Raw genomic sequence first — 16,640 nt, 5'->3', positions numbered from 1 at the left:
CTCATCAGAGAGCTGCAGTCACTCCATATATCTCTGGCTTATAAAAGGATATGGTTACACTTGCTATTTTTGCTTTAAGGGGGAATATTTTACATATTAGGCAAACAGATGTATGTGTGTCTGTGCTTCAGTGTGCACTTATGTATTGCTTATGACAGTAACTCCATTTCCAGTCTGTCCCTCTTACTGGCAGCCCATGCCCTCAAACGATACACAATAAACTAATAAAAATCATATTCTGCAACACTTATACAGACAGGCCGAACAGGCAGTGGCTTTCCAGCACTGTATAATTTGGCAAAACCAACTTGAAATTATTAGTGTTTTGTTTTTTGTTGTTACACATCAAAATGGCAGAATGCTTTACGCACATGATGCTCAAAAAACATAAAATCTCTTACGTGTGCTCTCTATGTTCAGAAGTGAACAAGATTTTCTTCAACTTGTGTTGGTGTTGTTTTGTTTTGTTTCTTGATGCAACACTTAAGTTTTATAAATGAAAACTGTCAAGTGAACTTGTTCAGAACCATGGATGATGTTTGTGGTAAAGCAACCATTTTAATACTCAGGTGGAAAACAAATACCCACAGCATTTAGCATGGAAATCCTAGGTTCAAATCTTGGGTGTTTGTTAAAATGTATTCACCCTGTGCATGTTTGTTTTTTGATCTGGTTTCCTTCTGTAGTGGAAATAATTGCATCTTCAGCTAATTAAAATCCATTGACTCTAGGTGTTTGAGTGTATAGCAGTATTTGTTATTAATGTCGAATCCTGTGAACGACTGTCCAGGGTAGGCGACCACCCACTACAACCCTGAACACAATTAACAGGAACAAGAATAGATTCAGATTTTAAAATTTTCCACACACACACAAAAAAATCTAAACACAAAGAAACATTTGCAGTGACTGTGGGCAATAATAATATTTTCAGGTATGCGAGGTAAAAAAAAAAAACAAAAACAAAAAACGTAAAGAGCTGAAAATTGAATGAAAAAAATATTGTTTTCTCCCTTGGGTTTTGTTCAGACAAATAATGCTGCCCAATGCTCTGATGGATATTATTAGCACACACAGAGCGAAAGCTCAATAGGAGAAGATCTTGTGCCGCTTTAGAACAAAAAATAAACATTTTATTATGAACGCTGAAAACACATGGATCTTATCTAGAAATCACAAAATATTTTAAATTATGTCTATAATTAAAATCACCTGAAAAAGATTAGAAGCAGATAAAAAGTGCACAGAAAGAACTCATAAGAACTGGCCTCAAAACCTGTAGGTGACGCATCTCTTATAAAACTGCTATTTGGTTCAATAAACATGTAAAACTTGAAATTCGGAAAGTTATCATTGCCAGCTTTAAGTGAAAAGGTTGAATAATGCTTCACCCACAGCACATTGTGACTCTATTAACACGCTGAGGAGAACCAGAGCATGGCAGCTCTCCCGAGTCCATTTGTCTGTGTTTAAGTGATTTTCTCCCATCTCTTCTCTCCCTCTGGTGACACATGCATAGTTAGGGCTGTCATAGAATGGCTCTCTGTATACCGCAGTGCACCTCTGCATAGGGGATACAGTTTTAGTGCAGATTTAAAAATAATAAAAATAAATCAGACCTGGTTGTTGCAAATGTATTAGCAATGGCAGATAAAAGCTCCTAAAAGAGTTCTTTGAATGTATCACATTTTTGAATTCAGAAACTGCAATGAAATCTTACCTTGGGAAAATCACATAACATGATCACTGATCAAGTTGGAATGAAACTTTCCCGCTGTTAAATAATACAGTATAATTAAAAAATCTTGCTTTCTATTAATTTTACCTCCAGAAGCCCCGCCTCCAAAAAGCAGCTCCTTCAAACTAGCCAGCAGCAAATTAGCAAACACCTGGTGGAACTAGCTACTTCTCAGTGAAACCCTGGTAAAAACACTATTTAAGGGTTAACTGTGGAGTGATGTGATGACTTCCTGAAGACAGAGTGTCAGAAAGAGCAAGAGTTTCATAAAGTATTAATAAAACTTCACGTTACATTGCAAAGTCAAATTTCTTTAAGTCATATTTAATACATACACAAATTTTCTATCAACTGAAGCTAACACAGAAACTCGATTGTGCTATTAAAAGGGTATTATGCGGCTGGAAAACACATAATGCTGCCCCTCTAAGATTTTTTTTCTCTCGTGGCAGCAGGAAGTCAGTAAGATGGAACAGAAGTTTAACACAAATAATTCAAATAATTATCCCCTTTATTAAACTTCCCAAGGCTTTCATTTGACTGTCTAATGGTATAAATGTGTTAATATTTCTTGGAAAGTTAGACGAATCAACAAAATGTACCTTAAATTACAGGATTTAAGCTTCCTCCTCTGATAAATCATCTTATGACTGTGTGTTTTCTCTTTTTTCTGAGCATTAAACAACACTGCTCTCTGATAATCGGATCAACCTGCAGAAATTGTGCCTCACAGCCATAGAGCAAGACAAAAAACAAAAATGATTTAGCAAAACAGGAATCTAAGCTGAAATGCCCTGGCATCCTGTTGTTCCAGCTACAACTCTGAGCATCACAAAAAACTGATCCTCCTTCTAGCCTCCCCATATTTCTACTTTAGACAAAACCAATTGAGACTGCTGAATGGATTCAAATATTTAATTAGCAGACATTAACAGAAAAACCCAAGTCCGTAAAATATGGCAAGTCCAAACAAAGTAATGTGGACATTACTTTGTTTTAATGCAGAGGTCTACAGAAACAGCTCGATTTTGGGCTTCAACAAAGTATTAAGCAAAAGTCGAAACTAAGATGCAATATCTTAGTTTTCTATTTTTAACAAAAAAAATAAAACTATTCTTCACATTGTCATATTTGTGTGTAGAATTTTCAGGAGATGAATTGAATACAATTTGGAATAAGGCCATCACACAACAAAATGTGGAAGAAGTGAAGCGCTGTAAATACTTTCCAGATGCACTTTATCTAACCCAATCAATTAACCTAATAAATTAACGAACTAACCCTGCTGATAGATATTAATTAATGGAGTCATGTGACAACATTTCACTACAGTACACTAAGCAAATACAGAAACATGGACATTAACGGCCCAATTGGTGGGTTGAAATAAAAATGTTATGTGTTCCAGTTTGTTTGTTTTTTTGTATATTTTAGTAAGGAGTTTCTGAAACCTGTTCAGAATATTTTGTATGAATATTTTGTATGTTCACAATCAGTCATTGTTCTTATTGAAGTTCCAGTTGTTCTTAACACCAAACCTGAACATTCAGATCAACTCCCAGTGAAACCATTTAGGATCCATTGGTCGCCAAACAAACCTAGTAACCTGCTTATCTTTTCCATTGTCAAGTCTCAAGCACAAACTTAGCAATAGCCGAGCACGTGCAGAGCTTGTTGGATATTAGGCTGGATTGAATTTATTCTCAGTTAAAGAGCTAGAAGAAGATAAGCAAGGGAGAGATTACCCCTCTATTGGCCTCTGACCACTTGCACTTGAGCAAATACCTCTCATCCTCTTGTATTACCTCTGCTTGCCTCACTCCAACATTCTCTCCATCTCTTTAAATGCTGCTCTAAGAAAACACTTCTGTGATTCAAGCTAACAGTCAAAGGCGATGGGAAATGGACAGTAACTAAGGCAACTAGGTCAGAGGGTGACATTATACATGGAGTGGTAGCTGGATATTTAAACAAAGATAATTTATACAGAATATGGAAGTATATATGTTTTGCATTCACTTCAGTGTGGTATTTTTGAAGTAGTCATACTGAAACTTGGTGCAGATATTCTATCCTTAAACGGACAATCTTCCAATAGTCTTTTTTTCTGTATTTAGGATAAAAGGAAAAAAAATAATGGTTATATTTTTCAGCTGACAATATTTGTTTCTTTAAGAATCTTGTTTTCAGACCAAATACAGACTGATGAGAGGCTAAAGGAGCCACATAAAAAGTAGCAGTCTAGAAGGAGCAATCGGAGAGAAAAAATACAAACAATCCCAGACTGACATTTATTTTTCTCCACCCATATTTGACCTCTGAGAATCTTTACCAGGTCAAAACATAACCGTTCAGCACATGGAGGCTTAAATAAACTTCACAATGTTCTTGTTTGCTATCCGTCTCCGCAAATATTTTCTTTGGATTTACATGATTACACTCTGATTAACTTTGAGCCAACTGCTGCTGTGAAACGGATGCAGAGCCGTAAATGCGCATTTTACCTCCTGTGGAAAGCAAATGACAGGAAATGAGAGTTGATCGGACTAACAGACATTATTGTTAGGCTTTGCTAAAGAGTAACACCTCTTTCAGAAAAAAAGGCGCTGAAAATACACAGTCTTTTTCCCTGGTTTCCTTTATGCTTGGACGAACAAGAAGAGGTATACAATCAGACTACTAGAGAAGGGAGGCTAACATTTACACAGGGGTACCTCGGCATGAAAGGAAGATCTGAACAACCACCTACCCCAAACCAAAAAATCTGATGTCTGGAATAAATATAAAGTTTCAATAAATGTGAGCCACATTTCTTTTTGGTGTCTTTCTTACCACCTAATTCGTTTGCTGCAGTGCTAAATATTCCCTCTTTGGATGAAGAAATTGTAAAAGTGTCAAGAAACCAGGAAGAGACTTGTTCCGATCCACACTGTTTGCAGAACAAATCAATGTTTCTAAACAGTTTATTTTGACTCACTCCTTGTAATCTAGGATCTAAAGTTCACCACTAGAACATCAGACAAGAAATCAATATCATAAATAAGCAAAGTAAATTTGTTTTGATGTTGTTGCTGATTGTCTAAACAGAATTTTTTTGACAAGGTGTGGGATCCTTTTTAATTAGATGTGCATTACGAAAAAGTTGTTTATGGCTGGGAAAGGATCGAAAGTGTATGTTTAACGTTTCCACCAGAAGAAACGTTTGGACGAACAAGCATCTAATCAGTTCTGCTTCTTCTTTCACAAGGTGAACCCCAGGTTTTACTTGAAATCAAAACCTAAAAATGTCCCATATTCTTTCATTTGTTTCCACAGGTAAAATGTACACCTGCTTAACAGCAGGGAAAGTTTTACTGCTTCATGGTCACATTTTCAGTCAACAAATCAACCTATCAAATCAAACATAAAATTCTGATCAGTGCCAATATTAGTAATGGTGAGTTGTGCAAAACCCCTAGAGAAGTCACAAAAGTACCCTTCAATAACTAACTTTTTCTATATTATTATTTTTTTGTATACAAAGACAGGAAGCACATTGTAAACTAACACAATACTGCTTTCATAAAAATGAATATAAATAGTTAATGAACCATTTTAAGGGGACATAAACATTTAAATGAAAAGAACAGTCAAAGAGCCATACCTTGTAAAACAGTGGCTTAACATCAGTGTGTGCAGAATCGCTCATAAATGCTATCAAATGATTTGTTAAATATTTGCTCAGTTAATAACCGGTAAAGTTAATTATTTATAAAGGACTTATGATGATATTCTTATTGTAAATTGGTGCAATAAGAACAAAAGTTTGAAATTACCCCTGCTAGGCTTAAAAAACACCCGTTCCGATAAACTTTCCAGAAATGCTATGAAGTGATTGTTTACATCAGCACTACTTTATTACTGCCTAATCTTAATTTGCAGTCAAATAACAGACAGTTAGATTAATTTAAAGGAAATAGGAAAGTAAATCATAGCACTGCAAAATGTAATATGCAGTAATCCATCAACATAACAGTATAATGTAGACAGGGTGGTAATGACTATCGCTAAACTGTGATAACACCTGCTCATCCAACAGGGCAGCAGGGTTACATCCAAGTGAATCTCACCTCCAGGCAAATGCTTTCACCCTGACATTTCAGGATTCTTCATCTGTTCGCTTTTATACACCCACCTCTATGCCTCGATCACTCTGTCTGGATGCCTTGTTTTATCACTGTCTCCTTTTTGTCTCTCCGTCTTTTTGTCCCTTTATGACTGCCCCACACACTCTTTTCTTTCATCATTCTATAAACTTCAGGTATGATGGATGCCTCTGACTGCTAGAGGCCTCTGAGTCCAGCACACTAAATCCTAAGTGGAGCGCTGCACCATTACAACACCTACACGACACAGAAATAGCCGCCCAGGATTACTCGGTAAGAAGAGGTGAGATTGAACTATTATATAGAAAAACTTTCATATACAGTAAAGTACAAAAGTCCTGAATCATCCCTGCATTCTTTAGATTTTTCTTCATATGACCCAGGCATTCTTAAAGATTCTTAAAGTAATCTTGAGCAACATTTCTTCAGCAAGTTTCCTGTAAATATTTCAAAAATGTTTTACTTTTTTTCAAATTTTCTGTTAATTTGTTTCAATCCAGGACCTGATCACTTTTAGTTCATATACATTTGTGATTATGATTAGTAAACATGGAAATTGGTGGGTAAACAGAATTGGATGATTTCTAGTTCAAATGGCCCTTAAAAGTGTTAAAAATAAGATATTTGTCTGATCCTCTAACACACCACAACAAAGATGCTTCTATTTTTGAAAATGACAATCTGATAAAACTAAAGTTGAAGACTTTGGCCATCATGGTCACATTAATTTAGGAGGAAAAATGGGCAAAGAGTGAAATCCTGAAATCCCAACTGTGACATCATATTGTGGTAATATTTTGCTGTAGGAGTTACAGTATTGGTGCTCTTCACACATTGTATTGTAATCAGCTTGCAAAAGGATGCCCAAAATGTTTGACCCCAGGTCAAACGGTTTCAAGGAAAAGCTAGCAAATGTATGTAAATGTCTGATTTAAAAAAGTAAAAAAAGAAAAATAATCTCTAATTTTTCTAACATTTATCAAAAAGGTACATTAGTAATCCTAACAGCACTATAAAGGAAAACGTCTGATTTAATGTCAAAATGTGAGAAAAAAAAGGTTTATATGACTTTTTGTATGGTGTAGATGGCTTTATATTCAGATCCCTTTAAGGCAGACATGCCACAGTTATTTCTCGTTGCTTATTCCACCTTCCAGCTCGAAGGAAGCCGATACCAGCTTCAAACGTACACATCTGTCAAATATCATGAACTGTACTGAGAGTCTGAAGTGCAGGACGAAGGCAAAACACTCTTCATTTCTGTGGATCCTACATGAAAAGGTCCAAACTGCTCTTGAAAAATCATTTTTAAGAATATAAAGGGAATATAAAGTGAAGGGTGTCTGTCAGTTTCTCTTAGAGCACAGACTATTGAGCACAGAGCAGAAACCTCAGACACAGATCAAAATACAGACATATGAAAGACTCAGGGTCAAAAACTTCCCAGTACAGTTACTCCTTCTTTACCCCCCATTTATGCTTAAAACTTTTATTTTGTTGTTCTGTTGGTTTCGTCAGGTCCCATTGTGCCTGGAAATGAAGAAATAAGGAAAGAGCCAAAAAAGCTGCAACCAAGTCTCTGAATGCGGCCGTCTTCCAATAACAACACTTCTTGATAAAAGTCTATTTTCTCTGAACAGTGTCTCCACAAGATGTTATCATTTTTCTTTAAATTCAATAAACTCCTCTCTCTCTGCTCAAAAGAAAAGTCTACAGTGTTGAGAAGAGCGCATTTTCCCATATCGGGCAGGATTCTGCAATATGACTTGCTAAAACGCTGAGGGTGTAGGGATGCAGTTTTTGAAATAAGAGTGTGATTAAACAATGCACTTGTTTGCAAAAAAACAATAATATAAGTAAACAAAATATTTCCCTTGTAAAAGAAAAGGATTAAGCTTTTAAAAATCATGTTTTTAAGTTTGTTTTTTTTGTAAAGTGAACACTCATAGATGACACTTTTCTCTGCAATGCTTAAGAACATGAAACATCAAATGTTAAGGATCAACTCAAATTTTGTAGCTTTTATAGCATGTAATCTACTTAGAGATTCGGGACTTTCATCAGTTATAAGAGCAAACCACTTCAGTTCAGTGTTTACACTTCATTTTAATCAGTATACATTGTTAAATGAAGAACCTGCACATCACAAGAAAGGCACTGAATGCTTAATGATTGTACAATGTCTTATATCTCACACTAAAATCTTTAGCAACACTATCTCTCTATCTCACTCATCCAACAAACAATGGAAAGGGCAAAAGGGGGTGTGATGAAAAAAAAAAGAAAAAACAGAGAGATCCCGCCACTCTGCACCGCAGCGGAGTATAACAGGATACACATGTAGAGTCATGACCACATTCCAGCTTCTCTCTAGACCGCTGACACAGGGACATGTCAGAACTGTAGTTCTCAGCCCCCTGAGAAAACCAGACAGCTATACTGCCACTGTTTTAAAAGGACTGCACTGTGACATCAGTGCACCACCACCTGTCAGAAAAATGTGTCCTTTTTCTTCCGTTGTCATTTTTTTAAATCTCTGATTTATGTATTTTTTTTAACAAAAAAAATCCTCCTTTTTTTCCTTTTTGTAAATTTAAACTGCAAATAAAGTAATCAAAGATATTTATCAATGCGATTAAACACTACACTTGATACAGGCTGTATGGTCACTGTATGACCGGTGTTGGGGTTTAGTCAGTATTGCCTGCAATACGTCAAACTCATTTCCAGTGAGAGTTCAAGAGTTTCTGTTTTTTGCAGATTGTGTGGTTCTGTTGTCTCATTAGACTTGCGATTGTGTCCACACAACATAACCCCTTACATCCTCTCCAACTTGAACAAAAAGTATTAAGAAGACAGTACATGTTTTGCATCAAAACAAGCAGCGTTTGGTCCATCACACCATCCCAGAGTGGGCTGCCACTAAACCACAGATACAAGCATGTCAGGCCACTTTTGAAGGCCGTCTGAGGGAAAGGAAACCTTAATGCATCGAGTTCCTTCATATCTGTATTTATGGGAGACAAGACATGATTGCTCAAGACAAATGTTAGGTCCTGAGACTTGCAGCAAAAAGTGAAAATAAACCAAAACAAAAATAAGCAGCTTATTTTTTAGTTTTTGTAGACTAAATGCAGAGAGTGCCTGTTAAACAGGCTCATGGAAAACTAAGAAATTGGATCTCTGACTACAAACACTATCCCAAACCATCAACCATCAACTGCAAAAAGTTACTAAGAGTTGTAAAAAGTACACACATATCCCAAAATCAGCGTGACCTTACAAATACCACTTGAATATTTGTGCTTTTGGTAATTAAGTTAATTAGGTAAAAGCACTTGTGAATGCCTGACAGTTAGGTGTTGCAAAGTAATTATTTTCTGCTTACTGGTATTCATCTGTTAGCAAATATTGCCCTGTGTCTAGTGATCATGTGAAAACATGCCTTTTAAAAACAGCTGAGCACATCATTAGCGTCTCAAACTGGTTTAAAACCACACTACTGAATTAGAAATTTATAGAACAATATGTCTGGGACATAATTGGTTTAAATTTTATTAACCAACTGCAAAAACTGCACTTTTAATTCAGATGCTAATTTTAGCTATAGTTAAAGCCTAAGGAACATTTTATTCTAGGTGCACTGGCACAGAGTAGGAAAGAAAATGGAATGTCAACTAATGAATATTGCTTTCTTTACAATACAGCACAATTTGTCAAACACTGAAGGGCTTACAAACATTCAGCAAATAGACAAACTAACAGTAAATCAGGAAAAAGACGGGAGGGTGCCCTCAGGACTACCGAGTTTCTAAAGCTACTGAGTCAGCTTGAGAAACTTCATGATTTATGCCAGTCAAGGCGATCAATTTCTACTTCTGTCAGTTAAAAAAACAGCAACAGCCTCCGAAACCACACCACAAATCTTCCTTCAGTTATTAGGATCTAAGTAAACTATCATTTAAGGTTTTGGTTTATGGTCGGTGGTCAAACTATTTCACTGGTAAGATGCATTTAACTGCATTGCACAACACAAATCCTCCTACTGCAGCATGCTGTCCTCTGGGGCTGAGAGGGGGCTTGCGGCAACTGCAGATGGAGGATTGAAATTTCTATCTGCTCCACACCCTGTTTTACATAGCCTCTCAATCTGTAGTCCTCATTTAGGCTGGAATTAGTTAGTAATTACACAAATACAGAGCAGAAACATGCAGGTGCCATTCTTGTTTCTGTGCATTTAGTGTACTTGCAGCAATAAATCTTTTTCCTTGATGCTCTGTTAGTCAAAACTGTAATCATGATACCAGTGTCATGCATTAGAGTATGCTCAGATCCCCTCTCGTGAACCCTGCCCATCAGATAGATAAATGAGTTTGATTTCTTTTGACACTTTGAGTATGGATATGGAATTGCAGGGTAAGATGACTAGTTAACGACAGCAAAGGCAAGTAAGAAGATACTGGGAACAAAAGCAGCCAAAAGCAAGATCCAAAAACAAGATCCTTGCTTTTACCGAAGCCAACATGGAATGACATAAAAAAAATACATCAAGCAAGTACTTTCTATGACATGTATTATGAATACTATCCATTTGCATCCTGAACTTAACATTTTGACACATCATGGCCACAAATGTATTTTTTGCAATAAACCAACTCCATGTCATGCATAAATGTGCTATGAAAAAATACATAGGTTTCCACTTTTATTCCAAAGAAATATGGAAAAACATGGTGCCCATTTGTGGTCAGATGGCCTTCCTCTAAACTTTGTAAAACGACCTTTCTGCACAGCTGCAAGTCTTTTGGAGTACCTATAGAGGCTGCATTTATTTCCTTTGTTTTTGTTGCAAAGCTTAGTGGGATTGTACGAAGCCCTCCAGGGGACATTTTTTTTTCTTTTGCGTTGCAGCCCTCTACCACCATAAGTTTGTCGTGTTTTATAATAATAAAACGTGTTTATTATTATTAACTGTTTGGTGCAAAACACTGATTGATTTTTGATTAATCTTGTACAGTGAATTATAATCAGAGTGATATTTTTCTGTCAAGATTGTTGTTTTTTTTAGTTTAATTCTTATTGCCAGCTGTGCTTGTGCCTGCTGAAAAAAAGCATTGCTAATAATTGCTAATTATATATGAATATATATATATATATATATTCTTTTTTTTCTGTGGTGACTCCTCGAGAGTCACCACAGACCACATGGCTGGTTTCTAATTAAAGTCAGTTTTGCCCAATCTCTCAGATTAAGTGGGCAGTCATGACTTGGTAGGATGCAGATGTGCAATATTCTTCATTTGTGGATGGTTGATGAAACAGTGCACTCTTGATTTTCATCAAGCTGTTGACTCATTAATGTTCTCGAACACATATCCAAAGCCTTCCTAGAAAGGGGTTGAATTATGGGGGGATGTTTAATATGTTTTAAATTTTAGAATCACAAATAATTTTTCTTTATAATTCTATACCACTTTGTTTTGGTGTCTAATGTAAAACACCCAAAATAATAAATAAGGGTTTTGGTTATAATACAAAAAGTAAAAAAAAAAAAAAAAAGCAAGACATGCTGGCATGTAGGATGTAAAAAACATTTTTCATACATCTTTACATTGTGCATGTTAGATATGCCCTCTACAAAAACTTTACAGAGTTTCAATATGAGCAACAGCAGCATCATAAAGAAATCACTACTTCCTATCCAGATTAGTAGACTAGAAGAAGCCTTAATTGAACCACAAAGGGAAAGTTCAGATCAATGTATGTCATTAGATTAAAAAAATAGTTTTTCTTTAAAATCACAGAATTCCCATGATTTTTCCATTGGTTGGGTGACATTATAGCCCAACAGAAGGAGAAGGAAATAAACACAATTTAAGAGCAGAATAGCTATAATGGATAAAGTGGAACGCATTAACCTCCCATTTAGTTATGAAGCCTCCTGCTGGTTGAGCAGGACGACTAAAGACGACAGGGGTGCTTAATGTGACTTTCATTAATGATGAGCTACAGGCTAGAAGCTGAAGGCAGGCCATGCACAAATTGAAAAGTGGTGAAGCATATCTGTGTCGGAAGCCCAGTTTCCAGGCCCTGCAGTCTGACTGATTGAATTCCTGCCTTACCCAGGGAAGGAATTCCTAAGCTTCACTTATTCCCGTTTAAGGAAGGTTCAGCTGGTTGTGTATTGTCTCTACAAGTAAGATTTACAGGAAGCTCATAGTAAAAGTTTTTATTTTTTTACATTACAAACATTTAATTGCCGTGTTTCAATTAAAATTCAGTTACAATATCAAAACACCCAAACTGGGAATTGTTTTTAGCCCTAAATTATTATTTACACTGAGGGGGAGGATCTTTTGTATCTTCAAATGTCCAATTATTATTTTAAGGAATATATTTCATAAACTAAATTCATTCATCCTATTGCTCTATCCCCTACTCCCTTCCCCTATTCATCAATTAATCTATATGCTGATTGATTCGGCCATCTATCATCCATTTTTCCACCCAATTGATCTTTCCATCCATCCATCTGCTCACTTTCTCCATCCATTCATTCATCCATCCATCCAGCACATCCATCCATCTTTCCATTTAATCACGTGTCTACCCATCTCGGTAAAGAGAGCACTCAAGAACTGCACAACACAAGAATGGGTACCAACTGGAGTATTTGAGGTTGGATTTTCTCTAGTTAGAGGAAGAAATTAATGGAAACAGAAGGTTCTTCAACATGGAGGGCCTCGTCAGGCTGCAGTCAAACATGAGTACTCTGGCCGAAGGGTTTGCTGGCTGCTGCAGAACAGTCTACAATTACTGACATCAATAGGGATGTCAGAGGAGGGATAGGAAACAACGTTGTTGACAAGCAATATCAGACCTAGCAACATGAAGGCAGGGCCAAACAACTCCTGTTCCCAGTCACTTCCATTATCAGGACACACAGGCTTTACTAATGCCTGAAAATAAACAATACACAAGCATCCACTGTAATTAAGCCCTTGAGTAGCACTGCTTAGTGCTTCAGCATATCTGTGTTGGATGCCTGTGAACAGCCTGATTGGATTAATCAGCTGTCTTAATTTGGCTATGGTTCTACAAGACTACTGGCCAAATCCAGTGGCTCAACCTCTTTACTGCAGGTTTGCAACCACAAAAGAAAGAATAAGGATAGATGTTGGGTGGATGTCAGTTGTCTGGTCATGACAATGTTATATTTGCAAAACTTGTTATTTTATATTTCACATTTTTATTACTTTGACCTATTTTTGTTAACTCTTCAGTAAACAAAAACAAAAAAAATTCCTGAGATGATGTTACATAAGGAGTATATTTTTGTCAGAACTGCATAATCATCAGGTATCTTTATGTTCATCTCAAGCTCCATAATGTCCATATGCCTATAAATGTGTTGCAGCATTTGATTGGATGTTGCATACTAAATAAATGACCAAATAAACTAATATCTGGCATTTAATAATTAGTTATCCAGTAATTACATATATACTCCAAGCAAAACCAGAAACGAGTCAGAGCTCAATGTGAAAAAAATATAACAGAAAACCCACCAATTTCTGAAAAAATCGGAACAAAAAATAGGGACAAAATTTGAAGTCATGAAGACACCACTCCGTGCTTTACATAATGAATTTTGAGGTTTTAAAATGGAAATTTTGTGTTTGAACTCAACAAGTTTACAGGGTAAATCAGAGCTAGCAGACATTTGAGTTTCAGCTCAAATGATTAAGATACCGGCTTTGTTTGGCTATTCACATGCTTTTGTAATTGGTTTCAGCCAATACATGTTTGAAAGGAACACATGGCTGCTTAACCAGGTACTTTATGCTATTTAAAGAAAGCACCTGACTGGGTTTCTATTGCTGAAAGAAGGTGGATTGAGGTAAAAGAACTGAACTGTGGCTGTTATAGTTCCTATTTATTACTTTGGTATGATTCTTGCTCATTATCGTGATGGAAGCTTATCTAGTTCCTGGGCGCTTTCAGGAAAAGCCTAGTAGCAGTAGTGGCTACTCATCAATGAAATGTGTCCCTGCATAACTTGTTTATTATAAAAAAAACTTAAGAACAGAAATTTTCCTCATGTTATGCTGCAATCTCATCATTCATACACCGGCTACCAGGTTCCAAGAAGCCATATTTATTACATTAATGTCAGGACCGAAGCTTGGCAATGCATTGAGTCCTTCTACTACTTGGCTATCACGGAAAGGATCTCCCTACTTTTCCCCACATTCCCTATCCTCATCATTAAATCTGCTCATGTTGGATTTTATTGTGGTCAACAACAACAAGCATACACAAAAAAATGCCAAGATTTTGAATTCTCTATGCACGACATATTCTGCACTCACCAAGATATGGAAAGTGTGTTCTGCACCAGCAAGTCCACTGTCCTGCTATGCTGCTAAAATAGCTATTCAAAATATGGAAGCTTCTCTTTTACAGCAAGGCTGAAACTGGTACTGAAGGCACAGATGCCTCATATTTACAAGGAAATTGAGCATATTCTAGGAAACATTCTAGTATATATTGCATATTTTTAAATGTAGACAGTAGTTTGATGATACGCTGACCGCAGATAAAAACAATAATACCAATAATGTCATAGAAATCCAACATTTGAATGTTTTTTGAGATGCTGTATATCATAATGTCATCTTGATTCGTTATGAAAGGCACCCAAGTCAGTATGTGTTATAAAAGAATGGATATTTTGTGTTACCTGCTTTTACTTTGCCTTTTCAGTAAATTGCAAAAAAATGAAAATAGGTACCTTGATATAAGAGAAGATGTTGTTTACATATATGGCAAGCTTCCTCCCTCAAACATTAAGAAACCATCAGACCATAGCACCTCATAAATTGTAATTAGTTTGAAGTTTGTGAATTAAAGTGGCATCTTAACCTTTCTCCACCCTAAAATGAAGAAACAAACAGAAAAGCCAGTAACTTTCACTTTTATAAAACCTGGATACCTCCAGAAATGGTGTTTATAACAACCCATGTACTCAAAGCAGGAGACTGGATTATGTTCCTGTGGCTTCTCCATCTAAACAGTCTCACATTTGACCTAATGGCTTAAACAGGTTCTCATTCATCTGTTGACTCTCCCAAGGTGTCCATAAACTCCCAGCAGAGAATATGAATAAGCTTTGCACTGTGTCAAATACTGTGTGGGTTTGAGTGTTTATGTTAAAGGTCAGGTCCTTTTCACACCATAGTGAAGGAGGAATGTGATAATAATACAAATGCTCTGAAGGTCTACACTGACCATACCAATGGTGTGCATTTCTCCTTCAGGTGTCAGAAAAAGAGCAGAAAGTATAGAAACTGAGTGGGAGGAATAGAGCTTTTATTTTATACTGTACAGCATGAAAACCCGAAAACAGACTAAAAGCATTTGAGACTGATAGGATTTATTCTCTGTGTAAAGCTGTTATGACCATGGAATATACCGCATACCTGGTCTATGTGTATTAAAGGTCTCCACCTCCGCATAAAATCCACACACCCAATGTGCATATTTGTCTGACTGAATACAGCTAAAGACATCAGACGGGTCTTTCCCCTCTCCGTCTCTGGTAGAAATGGCGTCGATAACGCAGGATGTTAAAGCTCTGCCGCTTGTGGAGAAGTCTCATCTCCAGCCCCAGGTAGAGTTACAGTGCACTTCTAAGATTGAAGGTGAATCACAGAAACCGCTGGAGGCCAAGTTGCTTTCTGCAGCCGTACTGGTGTTATGAACTTTTATGCACACAGGCACAGGGGAAAAGGGAAAGAAATAGCAGAAGGGCATGAGGGCAGCAAAATGAAAAAAAGATAAGAATAAGGAGTTTTGAGGAGAGAGAGCGAGAAGAGGACAATCATTTTAGCTGTCATAATAAACATAAAAACGATGGGACTTCATGGCGATGCCTCCTAAAAGGAGAGCAGTTGCACACAGGGCATCATAAAGAAAAAAGGCTTATAGAAAACACAGAGGCAAAAGGGTAACTGTATCACATTTATCAAAAGGTTCAGGTTGGATTCCAAGCCAAACAAGTCTCTATTCCTTCCTTCCTCGCTTGCTTCCTACCAGACAGACAGCAGTGCACACACACTCCATCTCTTGATTCCTGGACTTACATCCTGCTGGCCCCCATTGCTCTCTACAAATCTCTGACAGAGAGGAAGAAAAAAAAAACACAGCCAGATGTAATTCTAGTGCTCGTTATTCTTCATTATAAAAGAGAAAAGCACCCAAGGCTAGATCATTTTTGCCGTTAACTAAAGTTTCAGAGACAATTAGCTCAGGTTGTTAAAATTAATCATTGTTACGGCCATAATCTCGAGGCCAGTATGAGCCCAGGCATTTATGGTTTGTTTATTTGAAAGCCTCCCATGGATATCGACCTGGCCCAGTTGTAAACAGCAGGATAAGGCTTTCTAAGATCGTTGTGTGGATTTACTTCCTTCGCAAGGATGAACCATCCAATTGTGACCTAGATTAGAGGCGCAAAGTGGGAAAACACATGCTCTCTCTCTCTCTTTCTAATGATTACAAAAGATTTATCTGAACAAACCTCAAATCATTTTGCACAGAATCTTACAACTCTGTGATATGAACGTAATAGTTAAGAATTGCCTTGTTATAAAGCTCTCATACCAGGATTTCTGTGTTCTTCCTGCTTATTGTTATCCCATTAATGATGGTCAACATCAGAAAGAAAAGGATCTGAGAAGAAACTTAATTATGCT

At 36.7% G+C, this 16,640-nt stretch overlaps 1 protein-coding gene across 4 annotated transcripts in view; it reads right to left on the bottom strand.

Annotated features, from left to right (window-relative positions):
• The window catches only part of LOC102220232 (RNA-binding motif, single-stranded-interacting protein 3), a 316,476-nt gene that overhangs the window by 262,165 nt on the left and 37,671 nt on the right, over positions 1–16,640 (bottom strand). The window lies entirely within an intron of this gene.

The sequence above is a fragment of the Xiphophorus maculatus genome, chromosome 13 (genome assembly GCF_002775205.1).
Source record: "Xiphophorus maculatus strain JP 163 A chromosome 13, X_maculatus-5.0-male, whole genome shotgun sequence".
Classification (NCBI taxonomy): domain Eukaryota; kingdom Metazoa; phylum Chordata; class Actinopteri; order Cyprinodontiformes; family Poeciliidae; genus Xiphophorus; species Xiphophorus maculatus.
Note: the sequence above shows the minus strand (reverse complement) of the source record. Positions and strands in the feature narration are given on the sequence as shown.